Here is a 22,750-nt window from a genome sequence, read left to right as displayed (position 1 = left end):
AAGTTACCACATCGCAGGATTAGTACATAAAACTCCTCTTTCCCCCCTTTTTAACCCCCCTCTTCGCCCCCCACATTCGCCCCACCACTTTGTTCAAACGTTCTTTTTAATAACCCGCTCATTCCAGTTTTTCTTCCACAATAAAAGTCCACGCTTCATCCGCCGTCTCAAAGTAGTGGTGCCTCCCTTGATATGTGACCCACAGTCTTGCCGGTTGCAGCATTCCAAATTTTATCTTCTTTTTATGAAGCACCGCCTTGGCCCGATTAAAGCTCGCCCTCCTTCTCGCCACCTCCGCACTCCAGTCTTGATAAACGCGGATCACCGCGTTCTCCCATTTACTGCTCCGAGTTTTCTTTGCCCATCTAAGGACCATTTCTCTATCCTTAAAACGGAGGAATCTCACCACTATGGCTCTGGGAATTTCTCCTGCTCTCGGTCCTCGCGCCATCACTCGGTATGCTCCCTCCACCTCCAACGGACCCGCCGGGGCCTCCGCTCCCATTAACGAGTGCAGCATCATGCTCACATATGCCCCGACGTCCGCTCCCTCCGCACCTTCAGGAAGACCAAGAATCCTCAGGTTGTTCCTCCTTGCGTTGTTCTCCAGTGCCTCCAACCTTTCCACACATCGTTTCTGATGTGCCTCATGCGTCTCCGTCTTCACCACCAGGCCCTGTATGTCGTCCTCATTCTTGGCTGCCTTTGCCTTCACGACCCGAAGCTCCCGCTCCTGGGTCTTTTGTTCCTCCTTTAGCCCTTCGATCGCCTGTAGTATCGGGGCCAACAGCTCTTTCTTCATTTCCTTTTTGAGCTCTTCCACACAGCATTTCAAGAACTCTTGTTGTTCAGGGCCCCATGTTAAACTGCCACCTTCCGACGCCATCTTGGTTTTTGCTTGCCTTCCTTGCCGCTGTTCTAAAGGATCCACTGCAATCCGGCCACTTTCTCCTCCTTTTTTCATCCGTATCCAGGGGGGATTCCCTTCTGGTTTACCGCACAGTGTTTTTAGCCGTCAAAATTGCCGTTGGGGCTCCTATCAAGAGCCCAAAAGTCCGTTTCACCGGGAGCTGCCGAAACGTGCGACTCAGCTGGTCATCGCCGCACCCGGAAGTCGCTGCAAGAACTTTTGAGGGTGGACAGACAATATGCGGAAGCACCGGAGGAGGGACTGTACAGGGAAAGGCAAAGGCTACATGTAGAATTTGACTTGCTGACTACGGGCACTGCAGAGGCACAATGGAGGAAGGCCACCAGTACGGATATGGGGAGAAGGCGAGCAGGTTGCTGGCACACCAATTGAGGAAAAGGGGAGCAGCGAGGGAAATAGGGGGAGTGAGGGATGAGGAGGGGAGGGGGGGAGGGGGGGGAGGGGATGGAGGGGGGGGGGAGGAACCAGAAGGACTCTCAGGGTTGTTGATATATACTGTATAATATGTATAGGTCGTTGCGACAGATAATTATATATTGGACTGTTAAATTATATTTTTGGAGAGTGTTACTTGTGATAAGGCAGTTGCCAATTAGGGTTAGTTTTGATTTTTGTTATTTATTATTTATTCATTTTTTGTTTATAAAATAGGTCATTGTTATTTGTGTTGTTGTAATATTGTGTAAAGGATGCACAATGTACTGTGTTTTTTGACCAAAAATTTTCAATAAAATATTTATAAAAAAAAAAAGTTCTTGCAGCAACCGCTCCCGTTCCTTACTCTCCTGCTTCCCTTTATGTGCCCTTATTGATATCAGCTCCCCTCTAACCACCGCCTTCAACGCCTCCCAGACCACTCCCACCTGGACCTCCCCATTACCAAGTACTTTTCAATGCACCCCCTCACCCTTCGACACCCCCCCCTCATCTGCCATTAATCCCATGTCCATTCTCCAGGGTGGGCGCCCTCCTGTTTCCTCCCCTATCTCCAAGTCTACCCAGTGTGGAGCGTGATCCGAAATGGCTATAGCCGTATACTCCGTTCCCCTCACCTTCGGGATCAACGCCCTTCCCAGCACAAAAAAGTCTATTCGCGAGTAGACTTTATGGACATAGGAGAAAAACGAGAACTCCTTACTCCTAGGTCTGCTAAATCTCCACGGGTCTACACCTCCCATCTGCTCCATAAAATCTTTATGTACCTTGGCTGCTGCCGGCCTCCTTCCAGTCCTGGACTTCGACCTATCCAGCCCTGGTTCCAACACCGTATTAAAATCTCCCCCCATTATCAGCTTTCCCATCTCTAGGTCTGGAATGCGTCCTAGCATCCGCCTCATAAAATTGGCATCATCCCAGTTCGGGGCATATACGTTTACCAAAACCACCGTCTCCCCCCTGTAGTTTGCCACTCACCATCACGTATCTGCCCCCGTTATCCGCCACTATAGTCTTTGCCTCGAACATTACCCGCTTCCCCACTAATATAGCCACCCCCCTGTTTTTCGCATCTAGCCCCGAATGGAACACCTGCCCCACCCATCCTTTGCGTAGCCTAACCTGGTCTATCAGTTTCAGGTGCGTTTCCTGTAACATAACCACATCTGCCTTAAGTTTCTTAAGGTGTGCGAGTACCCGTGCCCTCTTTATCGGCCCGTTCAGCCCTCTCACGTTCCACGTGATCAGCCGGGTTGGGGGGCTTCCTACCCCCCCCACCCCCCCTTGTCGATTAGCCATCCCCTTTTTCCAGCTCCTCACCCGGTTCCCACGCAGCTGTATCTCCCCCAGGCGGTGCCCCCCCGCCCATCCCCTCCCATACCAGCTCCCCCCTCTCCCCAGCAGCAGCAACCCAGTAATTCCCCCTTCCAACACCCCCCCCGCTAGATCCCCCGCTAGCGTAATTACTCCCCCCATGTTGCTCCCAGAAGTCAGCAAACTCTGGCCGACCTCGGCTTCCCCCCGTGACCTCGGCTCGCACCGTGCGACGCCCCCTCCTTCCTGCTTCTCTATTCCCGCCATGATTATCATAGCGCGGGAACCAAGCCCGCGCTTCTCCCTTGGCCCCGCCCCCAATGGCCAACGCCCCATCTCCTCCACCTCCCCTCCTCCCCCATCACCACCTGTGGAAGAGAGAAAAGTTACCACATCGCAGGATTAGTACATAAAACTCCCCTTTCCCCCCTTTTTAACCCCCCTCTTCGCCCCCCACATTCGCCCCACCACTTTGTTCAAACGTTCTTTTTAATAACCCGCTCATTCCAGTTTTTCTTCCACAATAAAAGTCCACGCTTCATCCGCCGTCTCAAAGTAGTGGTGCCTTCCTCGATATGTGACCCACAGTCTTGCCGGTTGCAGCATTTCAAATTTTATCTTCTTTTTATGAAGCACCGCCTTGGCCCGATTAAAGCTCGCCCTCCTTCTCGCCACCTCCGCACTCCAGTCTTGATAAACGCGGATCACCGCGTTCTCCCATTTACTGCTCCGAGTTTTCTTTGCCCATCTAAGGACCATTTCTCTATCCTTAAAACGGAGGAATCTCACCACTATGGCTCTGGGAATTTCTCCTGCTCTCGGTCCTCGCGCCATCACTCGGTATGCTCCCTCCACCTCCAACGGACCCGCCGGGGCCTCCGCTCCCATTAACGAGTGCAGCATCGTGCTCACATATGCCCCGACGTCCGCTCCCTCCGCACCTTCAGGAAGACCAAGAATCCTCAGGTTGTTCCTCCTTGCGTTGTTCTCCAGTGCCTCCAACCTTTCCACACATCGTTTCTGATGTGCCTCATGCATCTCCGTCTTCACCACCAGGCCCTGTATGTCGTCCTCATTCTCGGCTGCCTTTGCCTTCACGACCCGAAGCTCCCGCTCCTGGGTCTTTTGTTCCTCCTTTAGCCCTTCGATCGCCTGTAGTATCGGGGCCAACAGCTCTTTCTTCATTTCCTTTTTGAGCTCTTCCACACAGCATTTCAGGAACTCTTGTTGTTCAGGGCCCCATGTTAAACTGCCACCTTCCGACGCCATCTTGGTTTTTGCTTGCCTTCCTTGCCGCTGTTCTAAAGGATCCACTGCAATCCGGCCACTTTCTCCTCCTTTTTTCATCCGTATCCAGGGGGGATTCCCTTCTGGTTTACCGCACAGTGTTTTTAGCCGTCAAAATTGCCGTTGGGGCTCCTATCAAGAGCCCAAAAGTCCGTTTCACCGGGAGCTGCCGAAACGTGCGACTCAGCTGGTCATCGCCGCACCCGGAAGTCGGCGGCTGTCTTCTGAGGCGAGCGGGCCTGGATGGGCCCTGCTGCTGCTCGGGTGTCGCAGGTGGCGTGGTGCTGCCATGTTCTGCCTACTGCCCATGTGATGCATGCACCAGGAGGGGGGAGTCCGAGGTGCTGCAGTGTTCCAGCACCTCCACTGTGGGAGTCACTGGCACGGGCCCCATCCCCTCCTCCTTCCACTGGGTGCCCAGTGGCCCCTGGACTACTCCATCGAATGGGGTGTGAGCGGACCTAACCCCTGAAGCTCCCCCTCCACCTGGCACTGCCAGACCTGGAGGACTGCTCGCCTCTCGACCAGGGTCTGTATGCTCGTGGCCATGGAGCACAGGGAGTGGACCACCTCCATCTAGGACTGCGCCACATCACGCTGTGACTGTGCCATCACCTGCTGGGTCTGTGCCACATCAGCCATTGACTGCGCCATCTGCGACTGGGATTGGGCCACCTCCCTCTGGGTGTGTGCCACATAGACCAGTACCTGGGCAATGACACCGACACTTTCAGCCATGGCCCGCTGTGACTGGGCCACGCTCAGGAGCGCCACTGCAATGTCCAGGTGGCTCTGGCATATGGCTGCCTGTGAGACGGCAGCCCAGCCCTGGGCCTCGGCCACCATCTGCACAGAGTGCCCCAGGCCTTGGACATGCTGATCTATGGCTGAAACCCTCGCCCCGCAAGGCCTCCACCACGGACACCGCCCGTGCGGTGTTAGCCCGGGTGGCATACATGGTCAGCACCACTTCCTGCTCCTGCACGCGGTTGGACTCCTCCAACTGCACCTCGTCGACATCCCCTCATGTACTCCCTGGCTCTGCAACTGCATCTCCACTCTTGATGGGACCATCCGTTCCAGAAGCCCGAAACTCGACTGGACCATCGCTAGTCCCCAGGGTCGGTCGACCTCTCACCATCCATCCCCTCAGGTGTTCCTACCTCCACCTGCTGTACCAGAGCATGTGTGTGATGTGCACCAGATAGTGCCCCAGGAGCCTCTTCACTAAAGTACCCAGCCGAAGTGAGTGTCTCTGGGATGGTGGAGGGTGACAGCTGTGATGGGAAGTCAGTATCAACTCAAGACTCGAGTTTCGGGGTGTCTCGGGGTGCGGGTTACAGGCTCCTGACGGTGTCGGTCTCCTAATTTCCACTGGTTGACACATGGGGTTCTGGCTGTGACTGGGGTTGGGGGTGGGGGACACCAGAAGGGCCCACACATCCCATCACCAGCAGCTCCAGCAAGACACAAGGCAAGATGCATGATTGTATCGTGGGCTGTGGCGGGGATGTGGAGGTGGGGGGTGGGAGGGGATGTGGAGGTGGCGTGGGTGTGGCGGGGTGGGGGGGGGTTGGGAGGGGATGTGAGGGTGGGGGGGGTGAGGTGGGGGTGGGGAGGGCACGGGGATGTGGAGGTGGGGGGTGGGGGGAGCGGGGATGTGGAGGTGGGGGGGGAGCGGGGATGTGGAGGGGGGGAGCGGGGATGTGGAGGTGGGGGGAGATCGGGGATGTGGAGGTGGGGGGTGGGAGGGGGGTGTGGGGGGGTTGGTGGGGGTGTGGGGGGGAGCGGGGACGTGGAGGTGGGGGATAGGGGGGATGTGGGGGTTGGGGGTAGCTGGGATGTGGGGGTGGGGGGGTGGGGGAGGGTCGGGTGGGTGAGACGGGTGCCCTGGGAAACTGCAACTCAGCGGGTTTGACTTCCTCACCCGATGCTGACCCCCGCCCCAGTCACTGCCCTTTCCTCAGGCCCAACGACCACGTGCAGCGCACTCTGCAGGTCCGACAGTCCATCTCCAGTCTTCTCCCGCTGCCGGCATTTGTGTGCAGCCTTCTCCTGGGGGGTGAGACCGGCGGTGGGGGGGGGGGGGGGGGGGGGGGTGTTTGGAGGGACAGAAAATGGTCAATGTTAGAAAATCCAGGGGGCGGGCAGCTTTAGTGGGCAGGGCACCTGCCCGTGGTGGCTGGTATGGATGCTGGCATGTGATGCCAGGTGATGGGTTCAGACGCCCTCCGGATGGCAGGGGGGGTGCCCCCACGGTGGCCTGGCCCGCGATCGGGGCCCACCGATCCGCGGGTGGGCCTGTGCCGTGGGGGCACTTTTTCCCTTCCGCCTCCGCCACGGTCTCCACCATGGCGGAGGCAGAAGAGACTCCCTCCAATGTGCATGCGCGGGAATGCCGTCAGCGGCCGCTGATGCTCCCGCGCATGCGCTGCCCGGAGATGTCATTTCCGCGCCAGCTGGCGGGGCACCAAAGGTCCTTTCCGCCAGCTGGCGGGGCGGAAATTCGTCCGGCGCCGACCTAGCCCCTTAAGGTTGGGGCTCAGCCCCCAAAGATGCGGAGCATTCCGCACCTTTGGGGCGGCGCGATGCCCGACTGATTTGCGCCGTTTTGGGCGCCAGTCGGCGGACATCGCGCCGTTTCCGGAGAATTTCGCCCAATATCTTTCCTTAAATAAGGAGTTAAAACTGCTCACAGTTCTCCAGATGTGGTTTCACTCGTGCCTTGTACAGCTGCAGCAAGACTCCCTCCTCTTATACTCCAACCCCCTTGAAATAACGGCCAACATTCCATTAACCTTCTGATTACCTGCTGCACCTGTGTGCTAGCTTTCTGTGTTTCGTGCACAAGTATCCCCAAGTCCCTTTGTGTTGCAGCTTTCTGCAGTTTTACTGCATTTATATAGTACTGTTCTTTGGTTCTCCCTTCCAAAATGAACAACCTAATATTTAGTATGTAGAATATTTGAAAGCTTGTTACATTGGTTCCTGCCGAGTAACAAGGTGGGACACTCTGGGAGTGCTGCGATAGGACAGCAGATCAATTCAACAATTCAGAGTCAGTCAGTTTTGGGGAGTCAACCTGCATGCATCACAGAGATAGGGGACAGGAACAGATCCCAGTCATTAAAACCCATGAAAAGGGCTGTAGTTAGCAGATTGTAAGTAAAATGGTCTCAGGAGAAGTCCAGAAGCTTCATTCAGCCAAAGTGCTGCTTTTAGCTTTGAGGAGCTGAGTTGGGGACTCAGTGAAGGCCTAGGAACCATCTTGTAATCCGTGCAGTTGGGGCTAAGAAGAAGCACCTGGGGATATCTGCTAGTCTAATGCTACTGAGAGAGACTTCAGACTTAGGAGAAGCCTTGGGAGCTATTGATAGCTTAGTGCAGCTGAGACTTGGGGCACAAGAAAGCCCACAGGACAAAGTGTGTGGCAGCAGAAGAAAAGACTCCAGGCAAGAGAAAGGCTGATGTTAGCAGACTTCAGGCAGTTAGGGCTCAGAGAAATCCAGGGAAGCTGCGAGAATGCGGTAGAGGTTGGGCTTAAGTGGGGTGCTCTTTCCAAGAGCCAGTGCAGACGCAATGGGCCAAGTGGGCTCCATCTGCACTATAAATTCTATGATTCTAGTGGCAGAAGGTCAGTGGCCTTGTGCTGAAAAGGGTTAGGGCTCAGAAGAAGCCCTGGGAGACATCTATAACTGGGTACAACATGGAGACAGAAATATGGGGAAAACTCTGGGGCAGTGCCAGCTCAGTGAAGCTGTCTAGCTAAGTCCTGAAATTACCTGAGTAAGTAGAGGCTAAAGTGCAGACTCTGGAATCCAGAGGAGATAAAACTGAAACCCTGGGAGTGAGCAGTCATTGAAGTAGTCCAAGTGTGAGTGAGAATTCCAAGGAGAAATTTTCAAAGGTGGAAATTGGAAACCCTCACGAGAAAGACAAAGTTTCAGTGAGATTGGTAGACTCACAGTGGGACAAACGTTTTTGTGGGTCATTGAGAAATCAATGGAACCTGTTTTAGTTGCATCTATCATTTACATTGTGGCCATCACTTTATTTGCTCTTATTATGTCTTCCACTTTGGGATCATTCATTTTTGTACTCAACTCTAAGACATCAAAACTCACGTCCGGTCTAGTCTGTCTACCTAACAGTTCAGTTGCCCAATTAAACTTTGCAGTTGCTCTTTTTCTATCTTTGAAACCATTGCGTCTTTTTGTGAAACTCGGCCATGACTAATTGCTATGGGGGTGATGCTTTCCAAATAAGATTGCTGACGTAAAGTTGCCCCTAACTTAGTCTGTCCAATTTCCAGTCCAATATATTTAAATGCACCGGAAGCCTGACTTCCAACCCTGAATTCTTTCCTCAAACCAGAGATTACAATAGCTTCAAAATCACTAGTCCCACCCCACAAAAAATCATCGACATGCATCATAGAAATGCCAGAAAGATGTCCTTTATAGTGCCAGTAAAACATTGCAGGATATGCTTTCAACTGGCAACAGCCTAACTTTAACAAAACTGACCTTACCGAAAAATACCAGACTCTAGATACATCATTTAATCCATATACACATTTGTTCAACTTCCAGAATACCCCTTCTGTGTTAGCTGCTTCTTTAGCAGGACGGAGAAAAATGTCTCTCTGGCGCTGATGCCCCTCCAAAAAGGCAGCTTTTATATCTATAGATTTGCATTCCCATGCCTTTGTGGCCAATAGAGCCAAGCAGATCTTTAAAATAACCTTTCCTGCTGTAGATGAATCTATCCTTAAATCCTGATCTTCTAAGTTTTCTTCAAATCCCCTTGCCACAAGCCTGGCCTTTGCCTTATAAGTTCCATCCGGAAGAACCTTTTCCGTGCAAATCCATCTGTGTGATAGAGCTCTTTGTCCCCTATCCGGTACTTCCGTGTATATCCCAAATTCACTCCAACTATGCAATTCTTGCTGTTTAGCTTCTTTAATAACTTTTTCATCTAATTTATTTGAAGCCACCAAAATCTCACGTGCATGTGGGCTTCTACTCCTATTTGTATTCGTAGTCTTATTCATGTTCCGAGATCTTGACAAACTACGTCCCCTCTCCCGCCTGGTATCTCGTTCTGTACTGCTACTGCTTGATCTTTCCCTTCTGCTGTGGGATGTCCTTTCAATAGTTCTCGACCTTTTCCTGTGGACCTGTTCACTATCCAATGTACTATCTGAACTGGCACTGCATTTCTGTGCCCTCCATTTTTGAACTTCCTTTTCCCAATCCATTGTCTTGACTCCTTCCCCTGAATGCTGTACATTCAACCAATGTTTATACTTTCCAGTGGCCTTCCCTGCTCTACTAATAGCAGTTGCATCCTTCCATTGACTAGACCCTTCAGGCAAGTATGTCACTTTTGTACCAACTTTTGGCAGTTGCCCTTTTGGAAAAATGGCCTGTTTTAATTCACCAGAAGTGTTGTGTTCCTCCACAGAAACCCTGTCTATATCAGTTAATTGGTCCACATAGTTCTGTAACACATGCGTCCCAGATGACTCTGGTTCCTCGTCATGTCTGTCTGCTCTGTCTAAATTTGAAAATTTGTAATCTGTACCCATTATCCTTGATGAATGGACCCTAACAGTTTGATTACCATGTTGCAAAATAATTGTTTTGCCATCTATGCCTATGATCTTCCCTGGGCCTTTCCATTCATTAGAATTGTCTCTCTTATAGTATACCATGCCTCCTTGCTGAAAAACGGCATCTGATGGCCGTACGTTATGTCTTAAAGCTCTGCGAATTCTTTCAGAGACTTCTGCTTCCAAAAAAGCTTTTCTACTGCTATGTAATGCATTTAAATGTTCAGCAAAACCAGAGCTAATTGTAGTCCCCTCCCAAGCGGGAGGCTGGTCATCCAAAATGGACGGAATTTTAGGATTTCTACCAAACACTAATTGATAAGGTCTATAGCCCCCAACCATCTGCAATGAATTCTTTGCATGTACTGCCCATGCTAAAGCTGAATTTAGCCTGCAAATTGGTCGATCTGCCAAAATTTTCCGAAGCATGTCATCGATGACAGCATGATTTATTTCACAGACACCATTACTAAATAGGCTTTCTGCAGCCGTATTCATAACTCTGATATTCATGTTTTCACACATATCCCTACACTCATCATTAGCAAATTCTCCCCATTGTCCGTAAGGAATTTTTGCCGGTGGACCCATTCCTGTCCCTATCCATTTTTCCACGATTTGATCCAGAATTACTCTCTTTTCTTTATTTCGTACAATCGTTGATTGACTAAATCTGGTTGCTAAATTTACAAAATGCAAAATAAATATATTATTTGCTTTATCCCAGATCTTAAGGTCCATGGCCACAATGTCGTTAAAATCCCTGGCCAAAGGTAGGGTTACTATCGGTCGTGCTGGTGTCCTTCTGTACATCCTACAAACTTCACAGCGGTCACTAACCTGTTCTATCAGTTTAGTATAGCCGTCATCCCTTACCCCTGCATCCTTTAATACATTTTTCAGCCTCCGAGGAGACGGATGTGCAAATTGCCTCTGCAGTTTTAATACCACAAGCTTTTTATCAGCTAAAGTCCCATTTTCAACTGCCATTAACACATCCTTAACCACTCTACTTGAAAAATTATTTGTCAGTAATGGAACCCAATAGTGTCCCGACTGTGTAAATTGTAAGTCCATCGTCTTTCCAAAAACTGTTGCCTTATCCTGTTCCATATCCAGTTTCATGTGTGCTTTCTTCATCCATGGTCTGCTCAGAAGCAAAGGTATCTCACTTGATACAACATCCATGCTAATGAAATGATTCACTCTGGCAATATTGCAAGGGATCACCACTCTTTTCAGCGACTTCAGAGTATTATCATCCCCAAACCTGAAACTTGTGGAACTTTCAAATTCCTTAACCTTGTTACGATTTTCAGCATTCAAAGAGTCCAGGTAACATTTTAACCAGTCAATTCCACACACAGTAGATGTGCAGCCACTGTCCAATACAGCACAGTTGAAGGATTCTGCAACCAAGACCCTCATTACCGGCGTAAAAATGCTTGTCAATGGGACAATGACTTCTTTCTGGTCACTATCATTTTCCTCTTCTGACTCTTCCGTGTCATCTCTCACTTCAAACACTCTATCATAACGAGTTGGACAGTTGAAAGCATGATGGTATTGAGAGTCACATCAAAAACATCGATTTATCATGCCCCGTGCATTTCTGGGTTCATCTTCCTATTGTAGGTTCTAACTGGGTTTCTGTCTTCATAATTTCCTTGTCTCGGTCTGCGTCTATAGTCTTGAGCCCTGTTCGTAGCCATACGATTTCGCCATCCTGTTACTAGTGTATCTTCCATATTCTGCCTTATTGCAGGCTGACCTATTTGGGTCATCAGAGCCATCGGAATCAAATGTTTCCCCAGAAACGTTTGTGAAGCTTTTGTCATTTGTTCGAATAAGGTATCCTTATCAGTAAACTGAACTCCTGTCAAAACCAGGAGCCTATCCATGTTGCTCACTCTAGCACAGTCAAGTAATTTAAAGGCTAACACAGACTGTGGAAATTCCAGATTGTGTTTCTGCAGCCTTTTATATAGTCTGCCAAATTCCATTATATAGTCTTCCATGGAGATATCCTCCATTTTCCGGAACTTATCAAAATCCGACCATGCTTCATACGCACTTAACAAGTCATCTTTCTTATAAATCTTATCCATATAATGTAATAAAGTCTCCAGACCTTCTTCTGAGTCTAACTCTTCCAATTCCAGCTCAGAAAGCACTTTATTTCGGATTTTACTGCCATATGGTAGAGAACGAGCCAATGCCGTACCTTGTTTTCTCTTTCCCAAAGCAGTTACTTTAGTCCACATAACTACTGCACTTCTCCATTGGTCGTACAATTCCCTTTCAGAAAATAAGAGAGGATAGTCATATCCAGCCATCTTTATCCTGGGTTCAGCCATGTATCTTTTTTTTTTTCCTTCTCACTCTCTCCTTGGTTTGATCAGGAAAAGTTGTATCTTTCAAACCTTCACATTTACACAGCAACCATCCTCTGCTACCAATTGTTAGACGTTTTAGTTGCTGTGAAATGAAGAGTCTCAAGTTCTTGTTCCTTTTCACCAAACACCATTTATTTCACTTCCACAGCCTCTGCACAAAACTCTAAACAACACACCACCTGATAGAGGCCACCTGAAGCCCCTTTACATATCAGTGTCAATTAATGGATACTTAACATAAATGAGACAACTAATTGCAATGTCTCTTAACCCATCACTTAAAAAACTGGGCCTGGGCACAGGTAACAGAGGCTGAATGCCGTGGGCCCCACGCCAGGTCTGTCTAGCATGCAGAAAGAAGCTGCACAACCTCCTCAGGGTGGCCAGGGTGACTCACCATCACTGTGCCCCTGGCACCAACCCCCCCCCCCCCCCCACATCCCCCACCTCCATCAACCCCCCCCCCCCCCACCCCACCATGCAGCCCTCACCAGGTGGACCGGTAGGCAGCACTGGGCTAGGGTGAGCAACCCCCCCAGGCCAACCAGAGTATATCACCTCCACCGCTGTGCCCCTGGCGCCAACGCCATCCATAGCACCCCCCCTGTAACCTAGAGGCTGATTGAACCCCAGCCGCTGTCAGTGCACACGCCCTACTCTGCACTGCAAGCCAACACCCCTAACGCCCACCATGGCCAGGTGCCCTGCACACACAGACCACGACCCACGGACCCGGTCTTCTGCCCGCATCCAGGTGTCTCACACTGTGCATTGTCTGTCCCCCCAGGAGAAGATGGCCCACAGCCACTGGGAGAGAGAAAAGACCGGAGGGTGCCCGCCGGACCTGCGGCCCCTCACCATCACAGAGCAGAGGGTATTGGACCTGGTCGGTGAGGTCAGAGAGCTGGCAGTTGCCAAGGCGAAGTTTGGCATCAAGCCCACAGTGAATAGCGATGTCCCTATGGCACATGTGGCATCCCCACCCCGCACCCCTTCCCCCCACCCCACCACCCCCACCCATGGTTTAACCATGTGTCTTGCGTTAAATCTTTCAGGCTCACCTGGCAACGATGCAGGTCCATCTGGGGTCCTCCGTTCCCAGCTGCAACCCTGCGACCCATCCAGTGACGAGGCTAGACGTGCTGGTAACCTGCGCCCCCAGCCGCAGCCCCACGGCACCCTGGAACACTCATCCAGGGATGACACCGACTTTTCGTCACTGCTGTCACCGGCACCCTCCACGATTCCTCGATTGGACATGTTATGAAAAGGCTCCTGGGGCACTGATCTGCATCACACACATGCAGCGGTACCAGCTGTAGGAACCGCTGAGAGGGCGTTTGGTCGGAGGGCAGCCCGACCCAGGGACTAGCTGCTGTCCAGATGGGTCTCGGGCTTCTGGAAATGGTGGTCCCATCGATGTTGGAGATGCAGGTCCAATGCTGGGGACGACATGAAGGGTTGTCAGAAATCATCCAGCATCTGCAGGTGCAGTTGGAGGAGTCCAAACGCCTGCAGGGGCAGGAGGCAGTGCTGACCATGCGTGCCACCCAGGCCAACACCGCACGGGTGACGTCTGCGATGGTGGCCTTGGATATGACGGTATCAGCCATGGCTCAGGATGTCCTGGGGCACTCTGTGCGGGCGGTGGCCGAGGCACAGGACAGGGCGGCCATGTCACAGGCAGCCATGTATCAGAGCCACATGGACATTGCTGCAGCGCTCCAGAGCTTGGTCCAGTCACAACGGGCCATGGCTACAGGCATAGAGAGCATTGGCCTGGCACTGGCTGACCTGAGCCAGTCACAGATGGACCTGCACAGTCATTGAATGACGTGGCCCAGTCCCATAGAGATGTGGTACAGTCCCTGTGCTCCATGGTCGTGAGCATTGATCCCATGGTTGGGATGAGAGTGGGCCTCCAGAACTGGTAGTGCCAGGTGGTGGGGAAGCCTCCAAAGTTTACTCCAGCAGCACCCCCGCCCCAAGGAGTAGGCCTGGGCTCATCGGACACCCGAAGGGAGGAGGAGGTAATGGGGCCGGGGACCCACCTAGAAGGAGCGTCAGGACACATAGGGCTAGGAAGTTAGACACCAGTTAAATTGGCACGGGTGAAGCACATAGGTTAGTAATAGAGGCCAGGGCACAATACTTGTACATATCAGAATAAACACCTGTTGATCAACGTTCCGATCTGCCTCAGTGCTCTGTCTGAAGGGTGTGAGGGATGGCTGGGCTGGGCTGCATGCAGAGGATGGGTGTGGACGCGCTGTCAGCAGAAAGACAGGAGTCAGACTTTGGCATAAACTGAGGAGCACCAGAGCTTACCTCACAGTGAGTTATCATCACACTACTGGAATCTATCATCAAGGAAGAAATAACGAGGCATCTGGATGGAAATTGTCCCATTGGGCAGACGCAGCATGGGTTCATAAAGGGCAGGTCGTGCCTAACTAATTTAGTGGAATTGTTTGAGGACATTACCATTGCAGTAGATAACGGGGAGCCAATGGATGTGGTATATCTGAATTTCCAGAAAGCCTTTAACAAGGTGCCACACAAAAGGTTGCTGCATAAGATAAAGATGCATGGCATTAAGGGGAAAGTCGTAGCATGGATAGAGGATTGGTTAATTAATAGAAAGCAAAGAGTGGGAATTAATGGGTGTTTCTATGGTTGGCAATCAGTAGTTAGTGGTGTCCCTCAGGGATCAGTGTTGGGCCCACAATTGTTCATAATTTACATAGATGATTTGGAGTTGGGGACCAAGGGCAATGTGTCCAGGTTTGCAGACAACACTAAGATGAGTGGTAAAGCAAAAAGTGCAGAGGATACTGGAAGTCTGCAGAGGGATTTGGATAGGTTAAGTGAATGGGCTAGGGTATGGCAGATGGAATACAATGTTGACAAATGTGAGGTTATCCATTTTGGTAGGAATAACAGCAAAAGGGATTATTATTTAAATGATAAAATATTAAAACATGCTGCTGTGCAGAGAGACCTGGGTGTGCTAGTGCATGAGTCTCAAAAAGTTGGTTTACAGGTGCAACAGGTGATTAAGAAGGCAAATGGAATTTTGTCCTTCATTGCTAGAGGGATGGAGTTTAAGACTAGGGAGATTATGCTGCAATTGTATCAGGTGTTAGTGAGGCCACACCTGGAATATTGTGTTCAGTTTTGGTCTCCTTACCTGAGAAAGGACGTACTGGCGCTGAAGGGTGTGCAGAGGAGATTCACTAGGTTAATCCCAGAGCTGAAGGGGTTGGATTACGAGGAGAGGTTGAGTAGACTGGGACTGTACTCGTTGGAATTTAGAAGGATGAGGGGGGATCTTATAGAAACATATAAAATTATGAAGGGAATAGATAGGATAGATGCGGGCAGGTTGTTTCCACTGGCGGGAGAAAGCAGAACTAGGGGGCATAGCCTCAAAATAAGGGGAAGTAGATTTAGGACTGAGTTTAGGAAGAACGTCTGCACCTAAAGGGTTGTGAATCTATGGAATTCCTTGCCCAGTGAAGCAGTTGAGGCTCCTTCATTAAATGTTTTTAAGATAAAGATAGATAGTTTTTTGAAGAATAAAGGGATTAAGGGTTATGGTGTTCGGGCCGGAAAGTGGAGCTGAGTCCACAAAAGATCAGCTATGATCTCATTGAATGGTGGAGCAGGCTCGAGGGGCCAGATGGCCTACTCCTGCTTCTAGTTCTTATGTTCTTATGTTCTTATCTTATGTTCTTATGTTCTTACTGCCTTGACCCGCAGGCCCATCACCATGGAGTGATGCTACACAGATCCTTGGAGGGGGGGGATCAGGGTGGTTGGGGAGGCAGCGGTGTGATGGGGGAGGGGTTGGGGAGAGGATGGAGAGAAATGGGGGGTTGAATGATGGGGAAAAGGAGGGATTTACGGATGTAAATGGGGTGTAGGAAATTGGGGGGAAATAGGGGGAGGAATGGGGTGGGGGAGGGTTTGAGCTGATGGACACAGCCTCATCCTAAGGAGAATCTGGAGACGATGAGAGCCTCCCTGGACCTTTTGGCATTTCAGACCCTTGCCAAAGCCTGCCCTCCGTCCTGTAGCCCCTCCTCAGGGTAATCCTTCAGCCCCTCGTCGTTCACCTCCTCCTCAGAAAGGCTGCATGTCCCTCTGCCTCCTCCTTCTCTAGCATGTTGCCCCGCTGCTGTGCCAGGTTGTGGAAGGCACAGCAGATCACCACAAAGTGGGACATCCTCTGGGAGATGTACTGCAGAGCACTGCCAGAGTGGTCAAGGCATCGGAACCGCATCTTGAGCAGCCCAATGCACCACTCCATGTCAGCACGGGTGGCAATGTGGGTCTCAGCCTTGGTCGCAGGCCTCCGCACCAACGTCATCAGCCATGTCCTCAGCGGGTATTCCTTGTCACCCATGAGCCAACCCATCAATCCGGAGTGGTCCTCAAAAACACCAGGATCTGCCAATGTCCAGGATGGAGCTGCCTTGCACGGTCCCTGGGTAGCGGGCACACATATGCATGATCCTCAAGTAATGGTCACACACGATCTGAACATTCAGTAAGTGGAACCCCTTCCTGTTAATATAGGGCAATGATGCACCGGTGGTCACAGGGCGACATATATGTCATTTATCTCCCCCTGGACTTGGGGCATCCCGGTGATCGCAGCATATCCTGCAGCCAGGCATCTTGGTGGTTTGGTCCAGGTTGAAGGTGCACCTGTGGGCGGAAGATTGGGATATACTGCACAGGTCCATGCTCGAGCCCTGAAATGGCCTGGTGGCATAAATGTTTACGGCTGTAATGATCTTTATGGCCACCGTGGAGGGGTGTCCTCCTCTTCCACGGGATGTCATGTCTGTGAGGACGTGGCACAGGTGCCGCGCTGTCTCTCTGCTGAGACAGAGTCTTCTGCAGCTTATGCTGTCTGTCGGCTCATGGAATGAACAACGAAGCCTGTACACCTTAGGCCGTCGTGGGCCTCCCCTTCTGGCTCCCTCGCCGAGCTGGGTATTCAGGGTATGCGGTGGCCCCCTACACATGGGGTGATGCCTCCAGCCTCGCTTGGCGTTGCTGCCCGCCTCGGCTGCCACAAGCACAGTGAGGGCAGACTCCGTGGGATCCACACCAGCAAACATTGTCTCATCTGGAAGGAATTGAAGTCAGGGATTCCATCCCAGCACCCTCCAATCCCCCAAGCCCCCTCCATCCCTTACCATGACTGTCCCACCTTCTCTCAGAGTGCCATCCAGCTAGCTAGTTGTGTTGGCAAACCTGGCTCTGCAAACTCATCCTCGGCCACGTCAGGAGTCCCTAAACCCCAAATCCCTGCCAGGAACATTAGGGAGGTCATGCTCAGCTGCTCTCTACTCACCCAAGCACTTGCCCTTTGGTCACAAGAGGATCCTCAGTGGTGAAGTCCTGCTCTTTAGTGTTTGATTGTTGGCAGCTGCCTCTTTCGTGCTGATGCTCCGAGAGTTCAGGCACACTGCTCAGGCATCAAAGGTTGCAGGAGATCCAGTCCACTAATCATCCTCTCAGACATGGCACATATGCCTTCGAGGAGGCACTTGAGAGTTCGGGAATGTGAAGTGCTCCCATGACTAACAAGGCTAATTTCTCTTCTGAAATAGCCTTCTGCTGTGAATTCTCAGGCTGCTCACAGTCAAAGGGGGTGAAATTGAATTTCAGGATAGAAGCCGCAGCAGGACTTTGTCCTCGAAATGTTTGGTAGGACAGACATTCTGCAGCTAAGGCTGCCTCTGTTATGGGTCTCCACAATATATAAAAATGGCTTGAAGGCCTCGCAGACTCAAAGCTCCTCACCCTGCGACCAAGGGGCGACCCCCGACCTGGAACGCTCTAGCCCCCCCTGACCAAGCTCAACTCCCCCCAAAGGGCCAAGGGCCAAGGACTAAGGCCCCACATTCCCTCCCCCCTCCTCACTTCCCCTTGTCATAATATCCACTCATGTATATAATGAGATGCAGACAGGCAGTGATTGTCACACAGGTCAACCAATGAATATACACGACACATAACAACCAATCGCCAGACAGGTCACCACCACTATAAAGCACACAGGTCATCAAGACTCTCCCTCTCTCTACAGGACACAGCTACTGAGATAGTAAGAGTGCACAAGCCAGTGAGCACTATCACCATGAGGTACAGATTTAGTCTGGTCAAGCCAGTAGGAGGTTATCAGTTAGATTGATAGTGTCAACTCACAGCAGACTATGTACAGCAATCAGGAAGTTCAATAAAACAGTGTTGGACCATCTCCTGTGTCAGAAACCTGTTTCTAGTTTCACAGCATCCAGTTGCAGTCAACGTTGAACCAACTTACTTAACATATCATGGTACCAGAGTGCTATTAATTCTAACGAACCTACCTCGAGTGCATCTGCAACGACCAGCAAGCAGCCATCCAGTGACATGGAAAGGATCCAGCCTCCTTCGCAACTCCGGATCTCCGGCAACCTCGGCGCCAACTAGAAAGTCTTCAAACAAAAGTTCCTTCTGTACATTGAGGCCTCCGACCTCGAGGCAGCATCGGATGCCAGAAAGATCGCGCTGTTCCTGTAGACTGCGGGGATCACGCCATCCACATCTACAACTCACGAACATTTGCCGATGGCGAAGACAAGACAAAGTTCAAGACAGTTCTGCTGAAATTCGACAGCCACTGCGACATTGTGGTGAATGAGAGCTTTGAACGGTCCATCTTCCAACAGAGGCTTCAGGGTAAGGATGAACCTTTTCAGTCCTTCTTGACCCATCTCCGCATCCTAGCGCAGTCATGTAATTATGACTCAACGACTGATTCCATGATTCGGGATCAGGTCGTTTTCGGGATCCAGTCCGACTCCCTGTGGGAGCAGCTCCTCAAAATCAAACAGTTGACCCTCTCCGTCGCCATCGAAATGTGCGTTGTCCATGAGCATACCAGAAATCGCTACTCCCGCATCAGGGCGGCAGAACTGCAAAACTGGCCTCCCATGAGGCAGAAAGGGTGCAGGCCATAGCGAAAATGCAAGGCCTGAGCATCGAGGAGAGTGGCCGTTTTGCACGCTTTTCTCGGGTCCCCACGCATGCGCGCCACCACCGGGTTGACGATGAGGCCGAAGACCCTGAGGCGCATGCGCGAACGTCAGCCGCCCGCACTGCGCGTGCGCGATGGCGCACAGAACGTGCTCATGACGTCTCCGAATTGTGGCTCCGCCCATTTAAAGCGGCAATGTCCAGCCAAAGGCAGGCGATGTCTACAGTGTGGAAAGCCTGGCCACTTCTGCAGGTCCGCTCCACCGAACAACAGCCAGCGATCCCAGCTGCAGCGCAGACGTGTCCGCTGCGTACAACAAGGCATGCAGGATTCTGATCCAGACAGCACAATGGACCCCGATGTTGACTGCCTCAAGTCTCCATATCGGGTGGGCATCATCACCATACGCGAGTTGGTCTCTACCGTGCCTGCCAACTGCCTTTCGATCCTCAGTGTGGATCCTGACGACGAGTGGTGTGCCATCATCACGGTCAACCAGTCTCGCATCCGATTTAAATTGGACACTGGCGAGTCTGCGAACCTCATATCACAGTCGGACCTCGACAGCATCCAACACCAACCTAGCATTCTTACACCAGCCTGCCAGCTCATTGACTACAATGGTAATGCCATAGTTGCCAGTGGGTCGTGTCAGCTAGGTGTCTCACAAGGCAATCAAGGTGACGTTGAGATTCGAGATCGTCCGGCCTGACAAGGCATCCCTGCTCGGTGCTCGCACATGCAAACTCCTAAATCTGTGACAGCGAGTTCATGCTATGTCCTCGACACCGGCGACGGCCTCACCCAATGCGAATCTCCAGGCTGAGATAGACAACATTCTCACACAATACTACAGTGTGTTTGATGGGATGGGCACACTCCCATATTGCTGCAAGATATAGCTCAGGCCGAATGCCAACCCAGTCATCCATGCACCACGCCGGGTGCCGGCTCCTCTCAAGGATCGTCTGAAAACACAGCTACGAGAGCTCCAAGACCAGGGCATCATCTCAAAGGTCACGGAACCCACAGACTGGGTCAGCTCCATGGTCTGCGTCAAGAAACTCTCTGGCGAACTCCGCATTTGCATTGATCCCAAAGACCTGAATCGCAACATCATGCGAGAGCATTACCCGATCCCGAAGCGTGAAGAATTGACCTGTGAGATGGCTCACGCCAAATTCTTTACCAAGCGCAACGCCTCCCGTGGCTTCTGGCAAATTCAGCTGGACGAGTCCAGTCGGAAGCTGTGCACTTTTAACACTCCGTTCGGCAGGTATTGCTACAACCGCATGCCTTTTGGTATCATATCAGCTTCCGAAGTATTTCATCGCATAATGGAGCAAATGATGGAGGGCATTAAGGGGCTGCGGGTCTATGTGGACGACGTGATCATCTGGTCCACGACGCCCGAGGATCACATTGCTCGCCTCAAACAGGTTTTCCAGAGGATTCATGAAAATGGCCTCCAGCTCAACAGGGCCAAATGCTCGTTTGGGCGGTCCGTTATCAAGTTTTTATGTGACCACATTTCACAGCAAGGTGTGCAACCTGACGCCGACAAGGTGTTGGCAATCAATGCCATGAAGACACCAGAGGACAAAACGGCGGTCCTCCGCTTCCTCAGGATGGTAAATTTTCTCGGAAAATTCATTCATTCCCAACATGGCATCCCACACCACGGCCCTCCGGCATCTCGTTAAAAAGTCGATAGTGTTCCAGTGGCTTCCCGCACATCAAGCGGAGTGGCTTGAGCTGAAGGCGAAGCTCCCACAGCCCCAGTACTGGCGTTCTTTGACCCAACCAAGGATACCAAGATATCCACAGACGCAAGCCAGGACGGCATTGGGGCGGTGCTCCTCCAGCGAGACGATTCCTCGTCCTGGGCTCCAGTGGCATATGCCTCCAGGGCCATGACTCCGACCGAACAACGGTATGCCCAGATCGAAAAGGAGTGTCTGGGTCTCCTGACAGGAATAGTCAAGTTTCATGACTACGTATACGGTCTGCCAAAGTACACGGTGGAAACAGACCACAGGCCTTTAGTCCACATAATCCAGAAGGATTTAAATGACATGACACCTCGGCTGCAGCAAATTCTCCTTCGTCTCCGCCGATATGACTTCGAACTCGTCTATACACTAGGCAAGGAGCTGATCGTCGCGAATGCCCTATCCCGATCCATCACCATACCGTGTGAACCGGGCGACTTCATTTGCCACATCGAGGCACAGGTGCAGTTGTGTGCCAGCAACCTTCCAGCCACTGATGAACGAGTTGTCCAGATACGCGAAGAAACTGCCAAAGATCCTTTACTGCAGCGCGTGACGCAACACCTTGCCCTCGGCTAGCAAAAGGGGCAGTGCCCCAGTTCTTAAACGTTAAGGGCGAGTTAACGGTTATTGAGGGGATCCTTCTTAAACTAGATAGAATCATCATTCCCCGAAGCATGCAAGCCATGGTGCTCAGACAGATCCATGAGGGTCACCTTGGGGTCGGAAAATGCCGACACAGAGCTCGGCAGGCAGTCTACTGGCCTGGCATCAGCCAGGACGTTGCCAACACGGTCCTCAACTGCACAACATGCCAAAAGTTTCAACCAACTCAGCCCAAGGAAACACTGCAACAGCACAAGATCGTGACTTCTCCGTGGTCCAAGGTGGGGACAGACCTCTTTCATGCAAATGGGCGTGATTACGTGTTCTTGGTCGACTACTTCTCCAGCTACCTGGAAGTGGTGAAACTGTCGGACCTCACGTCCAAGTCAGTGATTAAAGCCTGCAAATAGACATTTGCCAGGCACGGGATACCACTGACAGTAATGAGTGACAACGGTCCATGTTTCTACAGCCAAGAGTGGTCCGACTTTGCATGATCCTACCACTTGCGGTGCCTGTTCGGGGAGCTGGTACGGGAATTGAACCGTGCTGCTGGCCTGCCTTGGTCTGCTTTCAAAGCCAGCGATTTAGCTCTGTGCTAAACCAGAATGACAGGGAGTGGGATAGCTTGACCTTGGTTTCGGACAAGGCTCGGCACAACATCGAGGGCCGAAGGGCCTGTTCTGTGCTGTACTGTTCTATGTTCTATGTTCAGTCACATCACATCCAATCCCCATTACCTGCAATCAAATGGGAAGGCCGAAAAAGGGGTCCATATTGTCAAGCGGTTGCTGTGCAAGGCTGCAGACTCAGCCTCGGACTTCAACCTGGCGCTGTTGGCATACAGGGCAACCCCTCTGTCGACTGGTTTGTCTCCGGCGCAGCTGCTCCTGAACCGCAACCTGAGGACGACTCTTCCAGCCATCCATGTTCCAGACCTTGACCGCCTCAGGGTGCTGCAGAAAGTGCAGCGATCCAGGGACCAGCAGAAGATCACGTATGATGCTCATGCCAAGGATCTACCTGCGATGGCCCCAGACGATGTTGTTCGCGTCCAGTTGCCTGAGGGAGGTTGGTCAGCCCCAGCTATTGTCGCAGGCAGGCTACCCCCAGGTCCTTCGTTGTCCAAATGGCTGATGGCTCCATTCTACGGTGCAACAGGAGGGCACCACAAAAAGTTCCCTGCCCACCGCCTGGCCGCACTTCTCCGCATGTCATCATGCCTCCTCCGGACATCTCGCAGCACGAGGCCATCGATCTGGCAGTGATCCCGCCTCTCCATGAGGCAACCGACATGGCAGCAAACCCGCCTGTCCAAGTGCCGGCGTCCCCCCCTCCACCTCTGAGGCGATCAAC

This window comes from Scyliorhinus torazame, chromosome 13, assembly GCF_047496885.1.
Source record: "Scyliorhinus torazame isolate Kashiwa2021f chromosome 13, sScyTor2.1, whole genome shotgun sequence".
Lineage (NCBI taxonomy): Eukaryota > Metazoa > Chordata > Chondrichthyes > Carcharhiniformes > Scyliorhinidae > Scyliorhinus > Scyliorhinus torazame.
Note: the sequence above shows the minus strand (reverse complement) of the source record.